The 21,374-nt window shown below is 32.6% G+C and overlaps 1 protein-coding gene and 1 pseudogene across 2 annotated transcripts in view; both read right to left on the reverse strand.

Moving 5' to 3' along the window:
- The window catches only part of LOC140040840 (nuclear receptor subfamily 1 group D member 1-like), a 128,533-nt gene that overhangs the window by 11,177 nt on the left and 95,982 nt on the right, over positions 1-21,374 (reverse strand). The gene's annotated exons all lie outside the window — the stretch shown is intronic.
- On the reverse strand, positions 17,195-17,312 carry LOC140041849 (5S ribosomal RNA; annotated as a pseudogene).

The raw sequence follows: 21,374 nt of genomic DNA on the forward strand, positions 1-21,374 counted from the left end.
TATGAATATTCATTGCAAATATTGTGTCCTACAATGACCTACAGTTAACTTCCTGAGATAGGAAGTAGAGGTCAGATTTGTCTGACCTTACCTACAATGCATTGGTATGATTGACAGTTCATTTGATATGATTTTTTTGTGGTAACACCTTGTGAATGTTAAATACATTAGTAGTATAGCTTAACGCAAGGTTAAATACTACAGGGCGTCTGTACTACGGAAATTTGGTCCACGGAAATAGATATAAATTCTAGGAAATACTTAGGCAAAATTATGATTTCATTTGAAAGCTCTGGTAAAAAACACAAAAATGTGGACAAATGGATCCACAGCATCACCAAAAGGCCCTCTCCATTTTTACCACGAGTGTAAAAACACAGCATGATAGCCTTTCGTTTTCATGACGCGATAAGCAGGCATCTACACAACTCAAGTAAAAAAAACTAAGTGTGCATGCGAAGAATAATGTTTATCGTTGGTATAACTAATTTCAGTAGTTTTTATAAAAATATTCATAAATTGTTTAACAACTATGAGAATCCTTATAAAGCAAATAATAGACCCAAAAACTACCAATAAACTGGTCTTCAATGAATTGATGGAAATTTACAGAAGCGAGGTGGGAGATAACATCATACTAAAATTGATAAATTTTCTTTGTCTTATGTGGGTTTGTCCCACTTTTATTATACTCCGTTATAAATATTTATATATGTGTACATTTATATTTTTTAAGCATATATTTTCCTCTCATTTATGTCTTACAATGTTAAAAATAGTTGCAATAAATACTATTTGCTTATACTGTATATACATAAAATGATTGACTTATTATATTATACAATATACTGTATATATCATGAGTCTTCATTAAAGTTCAATGACCTTAGAATGAGAGACATTGTGCCAGTTGTGTTTTTATTTTTTATAAACCCAAAGAACTTCCCTTACAATCACAATAGCGTCCCTCAGGGGAAAACTGCATTGGCCAGCTGATTATTACATGATTATTATAGAAACATCAACAGCTTTATGCAATAAAACATGGATTAGTTGAAAAACATTGAGTTAAAAATTATGAACCAACTGAAGGGACATTATGAATTGGTTTGAGATATGTTATGAAGTTGTTATAGCTTTAATATAATTAAAAATGTAATATAACTATAAATAATCCAGTTAATTAACGTATACTCAAGTATAATCTCTCCTCCTAATTAAGGGATATGAGTATAAGATTGAGAATAATCCTAGGCATGGGTTCCTAACCTTAATTTAGGCTAAATTATGAACATATGACTTCGGTCAATTTTAATGTTAAAGGAAATCTGAGCAGCCTCCAGTCACTAATATCCGCCAAATATTCGTACCCAGACAGGTAGTTGGAATCGATACTCAGTCACTTTGTACTCAGTCCCCCTCGGACAATACTGTTTATTTTCGTACACAAACTCGAGTCACAAACAGTATTAACAGTAAATAAATAAAATCACCAAATGATAGATATTCTAAAAATTATTTTTTTTACACTATTAATTTATAAACCAAACCTTTGTACCAAAATTAGCCTTTTATAAAAGGGTCATTAGCTCTGACAATTTGCTTGATGTCCTTGCTAAAATTTAAAATGTGGAATTAGAATTGTGACAAGATTTGTTTGAAGTGGATTTTACATCGCATTAAAAGGATCATTTTAAATTGTTGAAATGGGCAGGAATACAATGGAATACCTCATGCCATTACAAGTATTAAAGTGCAAGTACTATGTACTATGCATTATGAATCGAAATAAACACATGTCAGGGAACGTCATTCTGTTGAGACAAAGTATTCTGATCTTATTTGATGACGATGATGATGATGATCATCATCATCATAATCACCATGATGATCATGATGCAGTGAGTCTATTGTATTCCAAATAAACTATATTTACACGTACAGTGGAGCCTTTGTTTGGGATATCCCTATTTTGATGATGATGCTGCAGTGAGTCTATTACATTCACAGTGAACTCCATTAACAAGTATAGTGGAGCCTCTGTTTTGGGATATCCCTATGTTGATGCTGCAGTGAGTCTATTGCATTCACAGTGAACTCCATTAACAAGTATAGTGGAGCCTCTGTTTTGGGATATCCCTATGTTGATGCTGCAGTGAGTCTATTGCATTCACAGTGAACTCCATTAACAAGTATAGTGGAGCCTCTGTTTTGGGATATCCCTATGTTGATGATTATGCTGATATGATTGTGACTTCCATCCACCCACATTTAATAATGTTATGTAAATGTAAATGATATATATATATATATATAAGTGAGTGGAAAAAATAAATAAACGAAAAAATGCTGCAGTGAGTCTATTGCATTCACAGTGAACTCCATTAACAAGTATAGTGGAGCCTCTGTTTTGGGATATCCCTATGTTGATGATTATGCTGATATGATTGTGACTTCCATCCACCCACATTTAATAATGTTATGTAAATGTAAATGATATATATATATATATATAAGTGAGTGGAAAAAATAAATAAACGAAAAAATGCTGCAGTGAGTCTATTGCATTCACAGTGAACTCCATTAACAAGTATAGTGGAGCCTCTGTTTTGGGATATCCCTATGTTGATGATTATGCTGATATGATTGTGACTTCCATCCACCCACATTTAATAATGTTATGTAAATGTAAATGATATATATATATATATATAAGTGAGTGGAAAAAATAAATAAACGAAAAAATGCTGCAGTGAGTCTATTGCATTCACAGTGAACTCCATTAACAAGTATAGTGGAGCCTCTGTTTTGGGATATCCCTATGTTGATGATTATGCTGATATGATTGTGACTTCCATCCACCCACATTTAATAATGTTATGTAAATGTAAATGATATATATATATATATATAAGTGAGTGGAAAAAATAAATAAACGAAAAAATGCTGCAGTGAGTCTATTGCATTCACAGTGAACTCCATTAACAAGTATAGTGGAGCCTCTGTTTTGGGATATCCCTATGTTGATGCTGCAGTGAGTCTATTGCATTCACAGTGAACTCCATTAACAAGTATAGTGGAGCCTCTGTTTTGGGATATCCCTATGTTGATGCTGCAGTGAGTCTATTGCATTCACAGTGAACTCCATTAACAAGTATAGTGGAGCCTCTGTTTTGGGATATCCCTATGTTGATGATTATGCTGCAGTGAGTCTATTACATTCACAGTGAACTCCATTAACAAGTATAGTGGAGCCTCTGTTTTGGGATATCCCTATGTTGATGCTGCAGTGAGTCTATTGTATCCCCAATTCTCTATTAGTAGGCCTACGGTACAGCCTCCTATCCATATTAAGGAATACTTTTCAATCAAACAAACGAGAAATATATTTTTTAACACTTTGTTTAGTCACAAAATTATTCCTTTAAATGCGATTCTAGTATACTCTAAAATGTACAGTAATGCCACTGCTTTCACTCGACTCAACCTCATCTTCGAAGAAAAACTATTTTTTACACTTGAATAAGATTTTCCATCACCGTAAGCCTTCTCCTTTTTATCTCCTGTCTCATATCTTATCGAAAGTTTTGAAAACTGTTTTTGCCCGAAGTAAATACATTTTAATAGCATGTTGAAGTTTGTTAATTTGGTTGGTGATGATTGCGGTAACCTACGGCAAACACAATGAGAATGTTGTAGATGATAAAGAAATGTCAAGAGGCCAGATTTTTGATTAATCACAACATGTTGAAAAGAGCTGAATAAAACAGTAGGAGCCTTGAACTTGATAATAAATCTGTGTATTAAATGTATTAAGGACTGGGGGAAAATAATACCCAACGCTCACGTTTAAAAGCTTTTCAACTCAACATAGAGCAGCGGAATTAAAGCAATTGACTCGCAGTCAATGTCACTCACTACCATATGCTGCCGTTTAAGCGTAATTACTCAAAATTTATTTTTCACAAAACAAATAAATAAAAATCAATTAGATGGGAAACATTGGTTGGTTTATTTTCATTTGTTACCATAAACTCAATGTTCGGAATTCTTAAGTTTATATTATGATGCTAAATTGTTAACAAAAAGCATGAACTTCATGAAGTGAAATACATTATTTTATCGAGAGTTTCTTCATTTCTTAATGTAGTTTTTGTATCAATAAACTATTGAATCGAGGGATGCCACAAATATTCGGGTAGCTTGGGGGCTTTGTTTAATCTAGCAGGATGGTGGTGTTTATTTAGGGACAGTTCTGCTGCCTAATGGCCAGTAAAACTATTAATTTTGTAAAAGGAAATGTCATTTGTGTTAAAATTATGGAGAAAACCCCACTTCACTAGGGACAACCCCATGAACAATTTGGGTTTGAAATGTTGTGGTTCCTTTGCATAATTTATCCTGTAGTTCATGTTTTACAGTTTAGGCATCCAACAATGTGTGTCCCTTTAATAGGGGTTCACCATAGTGTTAAGAAATATTTCCCATTGTTTGGTTAACATGAGTAGGTGTCCTAAAGGAGGGGCTCAATTATACCATCATCCTATTACTAGTACAAAATCTTCACATAGCCTACTAATAAATACGTAAAGTAAATATTCCATCCATAATACATACATACATGTACAATTACTTCACCAATTATTTAAATCAATGACAGGAAGGAATATTGCCATTGTTAGGTTATTTTGCCTTTGGGATGGTAGTTACATCATATCATATCAAGCCTTGAACTCACCAGGAACTTGAACCCACACAACCAGGGAATTTAATGTATTTTATCTTGTACCATAGTCAAATTATTCTAATAGTACATTAAACCCTAAAACTACATGCACTCTCTCCTGAACTACCAGAGAAACAAATGTTGTTAAACAGCATGCCTCTGGTTTGCTAGAGAATTAAAAATAATAATTATTTTTCCCTGTATTGCATATATCCCATCTATATTTAAAAAAGAAACCATTTACATCAAGTTTGTTGCAATTTTATACTCTTTAAAAAAAACTTCAGGGCTATGGGCCCTCTATAGTTCTTTATCACATTTTTGTTTGTCCAAATGTCACAAAAATATCTTGTATCAATTTCTTTTAGAAACCGTAGCAAATGTGAAATTCAAAATGGCAGTTAATTACGCAGATTACCAAATCACCTCCAAATTTTTTCAACTTCTCAGGGGCAGGATTTTCTAATAAAGAGTGCTAAAAATAGGTAATAGTTTGTCAAAAAAAATTAGTTCACAATTTCATTTCAGCTTTTAAGAGTGAGGAGGAAGGGGGAATTGGTGGCAAACACCAACATCCTCCTCTGCCTCTTCTCTGCCCAAAAACAAATAAACTTTGTTGGTATTTGTTTAACAATTCCTCCTAAGTTCCTTTAAAATATCTTACACACATATAAGTAAGATGAATTAATACCATACTGAAATAGTTAATATCATTATATAATAATGGATAGTTTTTAATAAAATGTAGGTTTTAATTAACATTACTAAGCCTTGTTTAGTAAACTGTACACAAACAATATTAAATTTATTTTTTTGGCATATTCTACAATTCTCTACTATTACTGCTGTAAATATATTAAGTCTGTAATTGTTTTTTTTCATTTTATATTGTCTTTTCTTCTGTTTTCATGCTGCTGCTCTAGCCCGCTACGTCCCATTAGGACTACTCAATCAGAAGCTAAAGCAAGCAGCAGTTATAGTTCTAAGGATGACAGTTTTGCGAAAATGGAAACTCCACTATAATTTATTGATTCCAGCTGCTACAGTAGACCCAAAAAACGGCTGGGAAAAGAGTCTATTAGGACATGTCATGCTAAAATTACAAATCCCAATGCATTTCTGGTATATTCACTGTCAGATATTCATTGAATTATTATTGAAACAGTCCATTAAAGTTTGTGTTTGTAATAGGATACTTCACACTTGGAATATCTAGGTAGGGTGATGAAGTGACCCCCAGACTTGACCTTAGCAATAAAAAAAAAGTGACAGAAATTGAGTATTCACTTCTGTAACAAAAAAATAATATTTATTGACATATAAAAAGAGAAAAGAAACCCAAAAACCATTGTCTGACACAGACAATTTAAGTATTTGTTGCTTTAAATTACATTTTTTTCAGGTAAAATAACTATTACTGTATGTGACAATAAGATGATGCAATCAAAAACTTTTGAAATAAAAAATATTTTTCAATAAGCGAGCAGCGTTTTTTGTAAGAAATATTTCTTGTTTAAATTGTTGATAGAGCTATGGCCAAACACAAAAATTTGAATTATTGAAAATTCATGCTTAATCAATAAATAATATAGAAATATATAATATGCAAAAAAATCAATACATACAGTAGTTTATTATTATAATGTAAAATTAATTAATTTACAATGTTATTGTGGTCTATTGTATTCTGGTAGTAATGTAATAAATAGGTTTGCGAAAATACAAAATGCTCTTCATATAATTCCCCCAATGCAAAACTCCTTGAATATGCCACAAACTGTTTCTAAGCCACTGGATAATTTGGATTTGTGTGCGGAAGTGTTTTGCATACAATTCTTATAACAATTTTCGGTTATATCTGAAGGCACTACGCAATGTGTTCTGGTGTCTACCCTCCAAATTTTCCAGATCACTTCCTAACTCCCAAGGCTCACTAAATTCCAGCATACAACCATTAAAATCTGAAACTTTAAGTTAATAGATTTCACATTTTTTCCTCATAAAATTGCATTTGACAAATACAGGTTTGTGAATATATTATTATTGTTCTATGTATTGGTGAGTGGGTTTTTGCCAAATTGATTTAGAAGATCAACTGAGGGATATGGACTGCGAAAGAAACACTAATGTACCGCAGTACCACTTGTCACACTACACTCCCAACCACTCTCTAGAGGGTGCTGTTTACCTAAAAAAAACCACCACCTCTTATGTTTTAACTTCAGATGTTGGCTTGTATGTCATACAATTAAAAAGACCTATTAACTACAGCAGTTGTTCTACAATATAGAAATAAGTATAGTTCAGGTATATTACAGTGAACCATGAAGCTTATTATAACAAGGTTAATTCTTGCTAGTTATGAGACCATGGCCAAATGGTTGTTGTTGATTGAAGTAAAACATTATATAAAATGTTGACACTGTGTACAGAATGGATTTATCATGTGATTAAAAAAAAATTCACAATTCTATAAATTTATTTTAAAAACAACCATTTTTTAAAAACCATTCATGAAACATTCTTATTAATATTTCTGAAAAGAGAGTCATAATTTAAAACATTTATTAATTTAAAACTTGAAATACTGACAAATAAAATTGTCCAGTCTGACCTAACAATGTTAATTTACAATATTAGGAGTTAGGTAGGAATTTCCATAGGCCTACATATTTTAGGATATAAAAAAAGTTGTTTTATAGACAGAAATCAAAGTGTGCAAATATGTCAAGTGCATAGTACTTTAGAGGCAGTGCCATACGTGATGTTATTTCAAGTTTTATGTACAGTAGTTGGATTAGGCAAGATTATGAACAGTTCTATCATGTTATATCCTACAATATAGTGTCCACTTAATATGGATATTGTCACCTGAAAAGGGGAATCCCAAAAGAGCGGTGTCCCAAAAGAGGGGTTTTGTTACTGAAGAAATTGCACTACCATTTTCAACACTACAGCAAACCTCTATTAAGGGGACATCCCTATGAAAGACTGATGATGTCTCCTTAATAGGAGTTCTACTGTGTGCTTATGATGAGTATCATTACACCAGGGCCTTTGAAAAAGTGGCAAGTTGCACTGGAGTAGAGCTACGTATCACTACAGCCAACGCTATTCAGGGGACTTCCCTATTAAGGGGAAACTTGGTTGGGACCCACCTGAAGGTATCCAGTTAATAGGAAGTCTACTATATACTTATATAAAGGATTTGTATACCTGTGCTCAATTGACTGATGCAGGGTGAAGTATAAATAACACTACAGCCAACCCTAATATTCAGGGGACATCTAAGAGGACATTTTGTTGGAACATGAATGTGTCCTCTGTAATACTGTATACTTATATAAAGGATATTATACCAAGACATTTATGAAATGGTGTTCAATACAGATTGTAAAGCAGAGTATAAATAACTAGCATCTTTATTTGCACAGTATATAAACAATATATTTAAAAAGATACCTTGCAATTTATATCGAAAAACAGCATAGTTATTCTAGGAGAATTGTATGAGGATTGTGCGGATGTGCTTCAAATCAAGCAATCATAATCCGACAGAAATCTGATGGCGGTTTTATACCATAAACAATTTTCACTTTTTACAAATCTTGTCAAGAAATTGTAGCCGAAAACAGATGGGGTTCCTAATTGGTTTCACCATGATATTATCACAAATCTAACTGACATCACAATTCCCATGGCAACGCAATGCATTCCCTAAATATGATATTGATCTCCGTAATGCATATATCGGAAAGACTATGACTATCATTTCGCCACCTCTTATCTCTCAAAAGCAATTTAGAAAACAAAACAATGGACGTCAATTTCTACTAATCTACTATTATCTAATCTGTTTTTCTCATTATTTTATTGATTTATATAAAATAGATAGTGTATAATGCATATTCAAAAAGCAATTTATATAACATGTTATGCTATGTTATTTTTACCAATGTTTGATCACTACTCATCTTTCATCAATAGATTTTAAAAAAGTGTTCAAACATTCAATTGTGTAGCCTAGTGGTAAAATCGCTGCCAAAAATTCTTCGTTCATCAAAAAAATATTAATGTTATCATTAAAATAAAGACCATTGATGAAATAAATGTTGTTTAATGAATGAATGAGCTATATTTATAGTCACAGATCCAGGATTTTAAAATAGAGAAAATATTATTTTTGGGCCTAAAAAGTGTAAAAAATGTGCTAAACCTAACCAAATTCCTATCTTTTGCATTATAAGTTTCCAATTTTGGTCGGTTGCATCTATTCACCCCCTACTCACCTTTGCGGATCTGCTTATGCTATATAGGAAACTAGATGAAATTGTTTATTCTCTTGACAGTATACTACAATGTGAACATTTATTTATAAAATATTTGTATAATTTTCTATGTTAGCTAGCTCTTTTTTTAAAGTGACGACTTTTGTTTTGTACTGTTCTATGAAAGTTTGAAAGTTAATTTACTAGATGGGAGACAAAGTTGCAGAAAACCAAGAAATGTTCCCACTTCTGTGTTGGGCCTATAGTTTCCTCTTGGGCTATTTGCCAAATGTTTAATAAATAAATAACATGTTTCTATTATAATATTTCTCCATGGGCTGACTCAAACCAATCGGATAAGCCAGTTGTATGCGCTGCGACTCCTCCTTCCCAACTCCATCCCTTAGGTATACAGGCATCCAAATAGGAGTATAAATGACGGGTATATAAAGATGATATTAATGATGATGTTCATCTGGTGACTTCTATGTTCATCTTTAAATACAAACTCTAAAATGATATTAAGGTTGCTATTTTTTGTAAATAATTATTACATTAATATGAATGATGAATCTATATAATAATAATTAGTTTATTAAAATTTACTTTTTCAATAAAAATCATTCAATGCTAATAAATTAATAATACTACATTTATATAATATAAAATGTTTCAATTAAAAACAATGCTTTTCAAAAATTAAATAATTTTAAATTGCTCTGCACGATCAAGCCGCTATGAAAAGTACTAAATTCGATTAATAAAGTTAAAATATTCAGAAATTATACGACCCTTAAAATAATGTGGTTGATTGAAATTGACATTATAATTTTAGAAGGTTTTCATTTAAAACTGAGGCTACTTAAACAAAGGAAATCACATGTTTAGCTAAAGATCGTTTCGAACATCAGTTTGATAAGATTTTTTAGCTAAAGTTAGGTAGAGAATTTTAAAATGCGCTTCTGGCATATCCTTAGAGAGTGTTTTCCATTGTCATGTTGCGGGAATTAACTCCTCTGACATTTTGCTATCGCTGTCTATCAATTCATATTCTAAAATAATTATTTAAATCAAGAATTTTATTTTGAAAAAGCAACTTTGACGTTACTGTAGTAGTTAGAGGTATATGCTGACCTTGCCGCATTCATGCAGCCAATAAAGGGATTGTGTCACAAATGATGTTACTGCAGTTAGTCCAGTACATACTACATTTTATTCGATTCAATAACATTATTATATCAGTGAAGCTGCCTTATAAACTTCTACATTAAAACAAACTAAAATCTAGTATTTTTAACAAAACAAGATTGCCAAAAAAATACACAAAAGATTTAAAATAGTAAAGATGAGGAAGTGTGGTGCAGTATGTCCAACTGATCGGGAGATCATGGGTTTGAATCAAAAAACATGCATCTCATGCTTGTAGGCAGAACACAACATACATTTGGCCTCTCTCTACCCAGGTGAACAAATGAGTACCTCGTATAGGTCAAACACAAATGCGCTGGATACTAGTGCCATTACGGATGTGTTTCCAGACGTGTTTGAGCCAAAACATTACCAGGGCAATAATGTGATTGTGAACCACTTAGAGGTTTGGTGCATTAAACACTATATAAGATTGATGTATTAATAATATCATTATTATCTACACTAGAACTGCGGTAGAATAATTTTGAAATGGTTCTACAAACTATAGTAAACCCACTGTTATTTACGGACTTGGAACAAATTTGATAATATTTGAGTTTATTATAGTATATTAACATGACCTTGTGTTTGAGGTGTTTCATTTTTAATCAGGGTAAACATTTGTTCAGATCATCTGGAAAAGCCATTATTCCATGATTTTCTATTTTACAATTTTTATAGCCTTGTTTTAAAAATTAAGAGTTTTGTTCCACTGCTAATATGAATATGTACTAGCTTATTTCATCATCAATCAGAATTCTATATAAAACTTAAAAGCATTTAGTTTTATAGACTTAAGAAATGTCTTCCAATAGCATACAATGATTTACATTCATAAAGTAATAAGCTTTTTTCAACCATTTTATGTATTTTCAGTTTAAATTTGTTTCAATTGAAAGTTCAGAGAGCTTTTACGTCCAACTTTATCGGCATGTACAACCGCTAATTTAAAGTTAAAAACGATTTTATGAATGGTTTTATTGGATCAACAGCCTTTCAATGAAATTGTATAAATGTTGCCGAACTGGTTTACGGTCCTTTGATTCCATTTTACTCTTAAATCAACTATAGATAAATGTCTTTCAACTACTTTTTATAGTCAAGTTACTACTTTTTGACTATTTTACATGCTATATTCCTACAACATGTACGGGTATATCAATTATAAAATTACTTTGGCCATACTTCAGAAAAAACAAATATTTTGTATTCATTGAATGGAGGAGTTTCAGTGGATGAAAAATTGCTTGTTTCATTCAATGAGGTAGAAATTAATATCTAATAAAATATATTCAACAATTCCATTCATAAACATTCATAATTTGCATGATTGTCAACTCTGATATATTTTGAACAAAATATTACATAATCTATTTATTTATAATCAAGCTTCTGCCACCCTACCAAGAACAGAGTGCTCACGCAAGTCTTCAGAGGTGCCAAATTTGTTTCTCTCAAATCAACAGAAAAAGCGTTATAGATGCATCTCTATTCAGGGGACATCTGTGTGGGGACAATGGAATCTGTGTGGGGACAATGGAATCTGTGTGGGGACAATGGAATCTGTGTGGGGACAATGGAATCTGTGTGGGGACGATACTTGGGCCAACTGTATAGGGACAATACTGGGGACATCTGTATGGAGACAATACTGGGGTCATCTGTATGGAGACAATACTGGGGACATCTGTATGGGACAATGCCGGGGACATCTGTATGGGGACAATACTGGGGACATCTGTATGGGGACAATACTGGGGACATCTGTATGGGGACAATACTGGGGACATCTGTATAGGGAAAATACTGGGGACATCTGTATGGGGTCAATACTGGGGACATCTGTATGGGGTCAATCCTGGAGACATTTGTATGGGGACAATACTGGGGACATCTGTATGGGGACAATATTGGGGACATCTATATGGGGTCAACACTAGGGTCATCTGTATGGGGACAATACTATTTAGGTGTCCCCATAACATAGATTTGTATATTGACAAGAAACGAAAAGAAAAAAGCTGACGAATGGCAACTGTTTAGAATCTAGGCTGCTTTATTGAGAAAAGTCCAAAACAAATATTTTATTTATAATACCATCATATATTTCAAAATATGTATAATCATATGAACACACTCATTTTTTATTAGTCCATTCAGTAAGTTCATGTCCCAGTTTATTTTAACTTTGTTTACTTTATTACCTGCACTCATTTCTTCATTAAAGTTAATTCATTACTTGTAATGTTATGTCTCTGGTTGCTATTCCATCACATTATGTGTACTTGTAAGTGTGTTATGAATTGGAAAAGTTACACCCAATCCATTAGAATAAAAAATAATAATAAATAAAATTCGCATATTTTAAAGATATATTTTCTTCCTGAAAAAATAATTTTTTTTATAAAGGATTTTGTTGATTATGCTATTATGCCACATAATAGTTTTTCACTTCGACAAAAAAAATAGTTACCCGAAAAAACTTTAAAGCAAAAAGTATTCAAATTGACTGGAAGTTGATTTTTACCATTTATTTTGTCATTTTATATGTGAAAATATTTTTTTTTCCTTTGGAGGTGATTAGCTTCATTAAAACTGCAAAATGTCTTTTTTTCATTTATTATTTTTGGGTATTTTTAATTATTTCACATTTAAAAGTTTTGTCAGGAATTCTGCTTTCTGATGACTGTTGCTATAAACATTTTACAACCATACAACACCCTACAAAAAAGTAGTCAATTTCAGGGGAAAAGAACAGAATATAGACAAAATTATTTTATCCTAAAAACTATAAAGTTTTCTTATATAGACAGAAACTTTTAAAATATATCACATTACTGTTATTATTCATATATGAGGTAGATTATATTACATCATGGTGGATGACAATTTGTCCACAACATGGATTGTATTTCTTTAAAATGTCTTATTTAAAAAAAAGCTCAATGATATTGTTTCCATTGGCAATAAAACTATTATTTTCAAATTATAAACAAAGTGAAGGGGATGTATGAAAACAAATAGTTTTTGCATTCAAAGAAATGTTGTATATTATTTTAATGGCAAAAACCGGTTTTTAAAAACCATTTCCCCCCTTTCTGGCATTCTTTAGATTTGCCACTTTTATACAAAACACTAAAAAAAACACCCACTTTTTCTGATTTATAAACAGGCCCTTTGTAATTTTGGTGATAGTTACAATATTGGAATAACAATATTCACTTTGTTAGACTAAGCAATATACACAAAAGTTTGCCATACAGTTTGTCATGGTCTGACATTTCAGATGGTGATGGGTGAGTAGAAATAGGAGAATGTGAGCTGTATCTAAATATAAATGGTTCGAGTCACACAATTATACATTTTATTGCATTTAGTTAATTCAAATTAAACATTTGTTGTTGCCATATAAAAAGACACACAAATTCAATCTATTTCTGAATAAATCAAAACAAACCACAGAGGTGTTGGTACCGTATATTTCGGTGAATAAGTCGCACCTGTGTATAAGACGCACCCCCTAACTGAGAGTAAAATATCGGTATTTTTTATATCGTCGATGTATAAGACGCACCTTATATTTCATCAAAACAATTTTTTATTAAATTGTAATCAATATATTCTAATAATATATTTTGTTATATCTACAACGACGTCCTTTATTTAGGTTTTTTCTTATCTAGGCTCGGCCGCGCCCAGCCTCAACAAGTTCTTTCTAACTTGTTATTCATGAGTTTCGCACCCGCAACATCGAGTGCATGACAGTGTGTGTAAAACACGCACGTGTGTGGGCTAGCCTTGCTCGATCATTTCGAGAGGGCGTACGTTTTCATGGACAATCGTATTCGATTAATATCTATGTATCCGAGAAGTGTATACGCTAGGTCCATGCTATAATCAACTGGAGAATATCCTAGTCGAATACCGTACACCATGTGGCCGCAAAGGGCTTGCACTAGGGGTACGGCGGTCGGCGATCGTGCGTATAACTATAAATAAATACATTCCAATCGTAAACGTTTACAAATGAAATTTTATCGGAGCGCCTAAAACAGCTCTATAATGAACAAATCTTTTCATCATATTTAATATAACATCACGCTAAAATGCCTTGAAAACTAGGCAGAAGCAGGTTGCCGTTACGTTATTACACTGTAGCTTGCCTAGGCCTAGCCTACTCAGGCCTAGCTGCGCCAACGAGGTGACGATTATGTACAATCTGTGTGGTGAGGCATTTATGTTCGGTGTATAAGACGCACCCTTAATTTAGAGGTCAAATTTGCTTGTCAAAAGTGCGAATTATACACCGAAATATACGGTAGTTTCTACGAGCGAGCGGGTTACATGGGAGAACTTTGATGCAATAAGTTAAACATTCCTAGAACACCCCTGTACCATAATGGACTTATCTATTAACCAAACCTTTGTGTGGGCATGTCCCACCATCAACATTCAGACAATAGCTTTACAAAGATATTCTAGCTGTTCATATCTAAGCATAGACTACTGTTGCCTTATCCAGGTAAGCTAGGCATGAAATTCCTGTTTGTTAAAAAATATTAATACTCGCTACAATAGGATGAACTACCTTTTAAAAAAGATTCCTAATTACCATTGTGATTACTCTGTGTCATTATAAACAAATATGTAAACATATTCATTATAGGGAATCCAACCATCATTCATGCAGTCAACCAACCCAACACATTTTTGTTATAATAGAACAATCCAATAGTTCCCTGTTATTTCAGCAAAATCAAAGGCAAAGCATAGAAACATAGAAATATTATGTTCGGATTGTTAATAATTTAAGAGTTGTTGATTAGATGGAAAGACCTTAAAAATCTAAACTAATATACAGTAGATGTTGATTATTCTCAAGTACTGTTCATTCCAAATTAAAGACATAATGTTATGTTTGGATCAGACACATCTGGAAACATACTCCAGTAATGTTGAAGCTAGTATAATCAGTTGTGTTTTGACCTATACCAGGTACCCATTTGTACATCTGGGTGGACAGAGGCAAACTTAAGTACAGTTTCTTGCGTAAGGACCAAAGAAATGCAACAAGCTTTGGATTAGAACCCACGATCTCACGATCAGTAGTCCATCACACTGCACCATATGCTCTTAAAATATTTTATGCTATCAGTATTATATAGTATTATTAGCGAATGTGCTGTGTAAATAAATGCCCTAGACCAGGAATCTAGGGAAGAAGAACAAAGTATTATATACTTCCAAAAAGAAATTCTAAAATAAAATTAAAATTGTATTATACCCTTAAAGTGCCTTAGAATAGATATTACAATTTATTTCCAGAATATAAATCTTGGTAACTGATACCATTTCTAATATCATGTATTACAATAATTTTCTGAATGTGTCAATAAAGAACACTATCATGGGAGCTGATATAACACATTTCTCATAGCATACAAAGTATTCTTAACACTACTCATTAAATCCAGAATAATTCATAAACACAGTGCAACCTCTTCTATTCACTGGAGACTGCACAATCATGTGGCCAATTTAATTCCAGCAGCCTTTATATCCTCTAGTTGCCTATCGATGCTTCTAGCTATGACCAATTTAATTCTAGCAGACATTGAATTCTCGAAGTACCTACAGTAATCATACTCCTGCTTGTGACCAATTTGATCCCAGAAGCCCATTCATCTTGTAGGTACCTATTTACACTCCTGAATATGACCAATTTGAATGCCCCAAGTGCCTATTAATACTCCTGAGTGTGACCAATTTAATCCTAGAGGTGTTTTCATCCTATTAGTAGGTATACCTATTTTAAAGTATTGGAAATAACTAATTTAATCCAAAAATCATTATTCCTCATACCAATTTAACCCAACAAGTACCCATTCATATTCCTAGACATGACCATTTTAATCCCAAGAACAGTTTTATCCCCAAGTATGCTACCAATTTAATCCCAAAATCATTATTCCTATTCCTGTCCTATTCACACTACCGTAATTTAACCCATGAACCATATTTCCTCCAAAGTACCTATACATATTCCTGGACATGACCATTTTAATCCCAAGAACCTTTTTATCCTCAAGGTACCTATTTACATTCATCATTGATTGAGATTCTTGAAGTTTTCCTCTGGGTGGCTAATTATACTCCTGGTTGAAGGACAAGTAATGATCAGGCCTTAAGACATTTAATAAAAAGTAGAGTCTGGGACTCGGAGTCAGTCACCAAAAGAATCAATCACATTATTTAAAATAATTAATTTTATTATTAAAATTACCAAATCCAAGCGTTCAAATCACTAGTTTTATATCTGGATTACGCCTATGCCTATATCTGGATTACGCCTATGCCTATATCTGGATTACGCCTATGCCTATATCTGGATTACGCCTATGCCTATATCTGGATTACGCCTATGCCTATATCTGGATTACGCCTATGCCTATATCGGGATTACGCCTATGCCTATATCTGGATTACGCCTATGCCTATATCGGGATTACGCCTATGCCTATATCGGGATTACGCCTATGCCTATATCTGGATTACGCCTATGCCTATATCTGGATTACGCCTATGCCTATATCTGGATTACGCCTATGCCTATATCTGGATTACGCCTATGCCTATATCGGGATTACGCCTATGCCTATATCGGGATTACGCCTATGCCTATATCTGGATTACGCCTATGCCTATATCTGGATTACGCCTATGCCTATATCGGCAAACGGTGTCTTCCCTCTCCATGAATTTCTATGCATCTTTTATTTTATTTTTTATTTTATTCAATCGAAACCAACAGCGATAATTACCGCCACTAACAGGTTTGATACAAACAAAGCCAGGACTGTTTAAAGCACCTTGATTGGTCCTAACATTGATCAAGGGCTTCTCTCGTCCAGTGCCCACCTTGACCAGAAGTCTGAGGCAGATACTAGATGCAAGGGCTGCCATAAGAGTCAGCAGTGCTGATTTCAAATGCCTAACGGGACCCCAGCTCCATATACAGCACCCGTTATTCCCAGATGGTCTCCCATCCAAGCTCTAACCAGGCCCAACGTTGCTTAACTTCGGTGATCTGACGAGAACCGGTGTTTGAACGTGGTAAAGCCGTATCAGTAGTCATCATGATAAATACATTTGAATATAAAGCCTAGCTATAATGAAGAACAATTATAAAACTCTCATAGGTTAGGATTTTGAAAATAAATCACCTAAAGCTTACAATCAGATTTTCATGTGACTGCTATCTATCACATAATAAATCCATAACTAGATGGGCGTACCGAAAGCTTTATCCCGTCATCTAATTTATTTTAAATCGTTTTAAAGTAGTTGATGAAATGTCTTTGAATATCACACATGAACATTTACATTATAAATAGCAACCCACATGAAACAAATTGGCAAAAATTATATAAAAAGGTTGAAAGAATTTTATGAATAAACGTTATAATATATCTTTTTTAAACTATGTCAAATGTGTTTTGTTGTAGCAGATATAGTACAGAGACACATTAGATCTGTACATTGAAATTACTGGAGGACGACTACACTCGGCCTCCGATGACTATCGTAATAAAAACGAAAAGCAGACCAACAACACGTCGTAAACAACATTATTATGCTAATTAGCCATATGTAGGTCTGTTGGTGAAATGGATGAAATTCTAACCGATGGCCTATTAAATGGAATTTAATGCCAGTATGCCTTCAATGACAACACAATCCCTTATCAATCTTTCGCACATATAAAATGCAGAAATCAAGAAACGCATTTTCTGTATATTATGCAAAGGACTTTTTTTTAATGCTGTTTTAGCAATTTGTATATAAGTTGGTCCTTGCAATTGGGACCAACCTTTATGGATCCAGAAGGCCCAACCCTAATTTTAAATGTTCGAAAACAAGAAAAAAGGGACCTCTATTTTTTTAATAGTGAGAACACAGCATCCCGGATCTGCTTCAACCATACTAGATTATAAAAAAACAGCAAACCAAAAAAGTCATTCTATTATCAAAAAATTATAATTTTAAAATATTTTTAAGGAGAACCACATAAAATATATTTTAAATACATATATTTTTTATACATCTAATTTAATTTGTAAAACGACAAAATAAATGGTTAAATTCAACCAAAAATCCAATGTAAATTGGTAAAATTTAAATTTTTTATATAAAAAAAAAAAATTATGTTATCTTTGAAGAATAATACAAATTAATAACTATAAATCAATTAGTTTTGTCAACTGATATAATAATTATTATTATAAAAAATTTTTTAAATATTTGATTGAATTTACTTGTTTTTTCATATTGCTATGAAATGGCTCTGCACAGGCCATTGTTCCAAATTGAAAAACATATATTGACTCCTCAACGGTTAAAAAATTAATTTGACTCGTAAATTGCAAAAAGTTTGGCCTTTTAAACTATATTTCATCATTTAAATTTTAGCTTCAACAAAGAAATTCAAATAAAATATATCAGAAAGATAATAATTTATAGAAAATAAAAACAATTGCTTGGGCTTATAATATATTCAAAGAAGAACGCATTGTTCAAGGAAAATTCTATTTATAATAGCAAAGACAATTAAAAAGACATTGAAACGCTCTTCATCCATCTGACCACGCATGAACTGATATAACCCTGCGAGACATTCACGTTAAATCCGTACCTCAGCGGTCACTCATCCACACCATCCATCGCGAATGACCGATGTTCTATCTAATGATATGAAGCATCATCGGAAGCTTGCTACGCTGTTCAGCTACAAATTGTCATAAATCAAAACGTTGACCGCTGCGAAATTAGGTTGCCAGACTCCAGAAGGCGAGATATTTGATACAGAAATATTATTGATGATCGCTGATTCAATTGTACTAAGCAGATAAAGACCACTGCAGGCCAAGATTGGACTTTTAACCCACAAGTAATGGCAATACATAACAATGGAATAAGCAATTCAGATTCTGATAATAATCTTTGAAGTTTATTGAACGAAACTTAAAGATAATATATTATTTTATACATTTTGAATAGGCCAGTTATTTACTTTGACTAAAAAATTGATTAAAAAATAACATTATTTACCATCTATAATTCAAAGGATATAGTCAACCAGAAACTGAATATATTAAAGCTTTTGGTTACGGTGGTCTGTATCTATACACTATCATGCTCACTTTTTGGCCGGTACAAAAACTCTACCTATCAACAAATTTGGCTTAGGATAATTTTCTGATTTTCAGCTGGTCTAGTTTTGGTAGAGTTGACAGCAGTGTCTAAAATTTCATATTCATATATGTATATTTCATAGATTTGTCACTGGTAACATTACAAGACCTATTACAGTTGCCTATATCATATTTCTATGTTCTAGAAATTAAGTTGAAAATAAAAACCAACATGTGTAGTTGGAATTACCGATACATGAGCAAATCAAAAGAATTCAATACTTATGATTCACATCAACTTAAATATGATATTCAGAATGTTTAGTCATAGTTCGAATTCCGCTAATATTTACATTTAATCAAAATAAATGAGCAGAAAAATCAAAGTTAATTGGACAATTTATATTATTTTGAAAATTGTACCCTTCGAGTGGTCAGATTATCAAATGTGCATATCACGTGGTGGCAGTGGTGGGCAGGGTACTTCCCATTTCTGTGGCCTGGTGTCACTGCCAACTGCCCACAATGGAACAAAATTTAAACTAAAGGCCCATATAGCCTTTCAAGCACATTGTATAGTTTTTGAATAGGTTAGTTATAAAATAAGCGCTCTGGTCGCTACAAAACCATATTAATAGATAGCATTAAAATCACTACAGAGAAACCAATTCATATAGTCTTAACTATTAAAATGATATACAGGATTGAAATGCATTAAATCTGTTATCACAAGCTGGAGGAGAATAACTGAAGAAATTAAAATACAAGCTTCTATTAATACTCAATCCACTCAAGCCAACATTGACCAGCAGGTTCACAAGGGGAAAAAGAGTTGAGATAGTCACGTAGGACAAAAGAGTTTAGCAGCTGCATGAGAAGAACCAATCCACTTTACAAGTAACCTAACAGCGTCTCCGGGGACGCGGGTCACTAGCACAGGTCTGACCCTGGATTTTTAATAGACTTCCTGCTTGGACACAATTTCTGGACGTGCCTACCTGCCCTGCTGACCTATTCTACACCATCTTTCTACTGTGTTGTGAATAAATATGTATATTAATATAGTAATATTATATAGTACGTTCACAATGCTATGTTTGTATATGTAATAGTTTTTATAGAATAGTAATAGTACGTTTGGCCTATTTAAATTTGCAATATGACCAGATACCGGTTATAAATAAATTGATAAAATATGGAATTATTCCGATAAAACAATATGATGATTATGAAATCAAAGTACATCTGTATGATCGATGACAGTGATAAGGTTGATAACATTTTACTGATGATGGTGATGGTAATGGTGATATTAACAATGACTTGAATGATAACTATGAAGATAGCATTGACGATAATGATGAAATTATAATATTGATGATGATGATGATGATGGCGACGACAGCGATGATGATGATGATGACGACAGCGACGACATTGATAATGATAATCATGAAGATGACGTGAAAGATAAATATGCTGTATACAAGAAAATATTGATGGCTATTTAAATATAGTTTATAGAAAACATACTTTTAAATTTGAATTCGATTAATTAGTATACACCACTAGAGAAAAACCCATGATTTAAAAAATAAATATGCATATTATATTTCAAAGTGCATCGACCTTTTTATATATCAAATAAATGACAAGAAAGATTTATATAATATAAAATAAATATGAAAGAGAAAATCGATTTTAATATTTAAAAAATGAAAAACAAGGACATTAATGCTCATATGCGATTTTTATTGGTTGTTTTTGTAGATTTGAAAAGATATAGATTTCATTGTAAATTGATCGTTAAAAACAGAAATCACTGATGGTCTGAGTACAATACAAAGCATGACGTAACGTGATGAATAGTAGTACGGATGAATGATACAAATTCGGAGACGGCAATGATTATTTTACAGATTTTTTTTTTAGCATCTGCTCTGTGCACATAAAATAAGTGGAAGTTAGTTGATTTTAAGAGCCATTCATTACCAGTCA

This window comes from Antedon mediterranea, chromosome 2 (assembly GCF_964355755.1).
Source record: "Antedon mediterranea chromosome 2, ecAntMedi1.1, whole genome shotgun sequence".
Classification (NCBI taxonomy): Eukaryota; Metazoa; Echinodermata; class Crinoidea; order Comatulida; family Antedonidae; genus Antedon; species Antedon mediterranea.